Here is a 1,600-nt window from a genome sequence, read left to right as displayed (position 1 = left end):
AACAAAATATTAGATACTGGAGCTTAACCAGCGTGAGGTACAGTAGGAACCAAAAAACTAAACCCCAAATTTCCAAATAATTAGAGAAATACTTTTTTCTATGGTGGCACCCACATTAGCTGAACATCTAGCTGAATATCTGAACTGACTGCACAATGAAAACTGGATTGAAGCCAACGCTAGTCAGAATAATCCAGTTGAAACCCATCAGGTTTAAATAAGAAGGATATTGAGTTCAACACTGTTGCTAAATTACCCAATTGTATTGTTTACAGAAAAATGACAACAGCTATTTTATAGTTAGTCAGGGGAATGTAGAATTGGGTGGTCCGAGATGTTTCCAAGGAGTTCTAATAAACTTTAATTGTTGTTGTTTTCCATTTGGTCATGAAGACAGGAGTTTGGAACGATGTTGAGTTGGAGCAAGGGATATTCTCCGCGAACAAATGAAACACAATCATTAAAAGTTCATTCGGAAAGGAGGGGAAGGAACCATGAAGGCAAGGAAATCTGGGTGTTTGTTCATCTGATTGCTGGAATGCAAGGAAATGAATTTTTTAGAGCAGTGTTTCTCAACCTTGGCAACTTGAAGATGTGTGGACTTCAGTTCCCAGAATTCCCCAGCTAGCCAAGTTGGCTGGGGAATTCTGGGAGTTGAAGTCCACTCGTCTTCAAGCTGCTAAGGTTCAGAAATGCCATTTAGAGCAGGGGTCCTCAAACTTGGCCACTTTAAGACTTGGCTGGCTGGGGAATTCTGGGAGTTGAAGTCCACGTCTCAAAGTGGCCAAGTTTGAGGACCCTTGATTTAGAGGTTTGCAGAATGTGACAAATGCAAGAGGAAAAAAAACAGCTACCAAGAGAAGACATCTGTTTGAGCATTTTGCATAAAAAAAAGAGTGTGGGGCAAGCATTGAGAAGTCTTATCTAGGGAACTAGATATTTTATTTTTGATTCTTTTGGAATTGGGATGCTGCTGGTAGAGGGAGAAGGATCTGTGATAAATTAAAAAATGTATTATACATTTTTAAACCAAACCGTTCAGTGTCAAAAGGTGAATAAGTAAAACCTGGATGTTGTAGATATAGGGTACATTCTATAAGGTAAAGGTAAAGGTTCCCCCGCACATGCGTGCTAGTCGTTTCCAACTCTAGGGGCCGGTGCTCATCTCCGGTTCAAAGCCGAAGAGCCAGCGCTTGTCCGATGACGTCTCCGTGGTCATGTGGCCGGCATGACTAGACGCCAAAGGCGCACAGAACGCTGTTACCTTCCCACCGTAGTGGTCCCCATTTTTCTACTTGCATTTTTACGTGCTTTCGAACTGCTAGGTTGGCAGAAGCTGGGACGAGTAACAAGCGCTCACTCTGTTACGCGGCACTCAGGATTCAACCTGCCAAACTGCCAATCTTCTGATCGACAAGTTCAGCGTCCTAACCCACTGAGCCACCGCGTTCCTTGTACATTCTATAGTAATCTTTATTTATCTCTCTAGCAAGTAATGCATTTTTCTGTAGCTACTGCCCTGGTAAAAATATTAAATCATATTTAGTAGCAAACAATCCCACTGCTGCCTGTCTTCTTCCTAAAAACCCATCTCATCTCT

The sequence above is a fragment of the Vipera ursinii genome (genome assembly GCF_947247035.1).
Source record: "Vipera ursinii genome assembly, chromosome: Z".
NCBI lineage: Eukaryota > Metazoa > Chordata > Lepidosauria > Squamata > Viperidae > Vipera > Vipera ursinii.
This window is presented reverse-complemented; position numbering follows the sequence as displayed.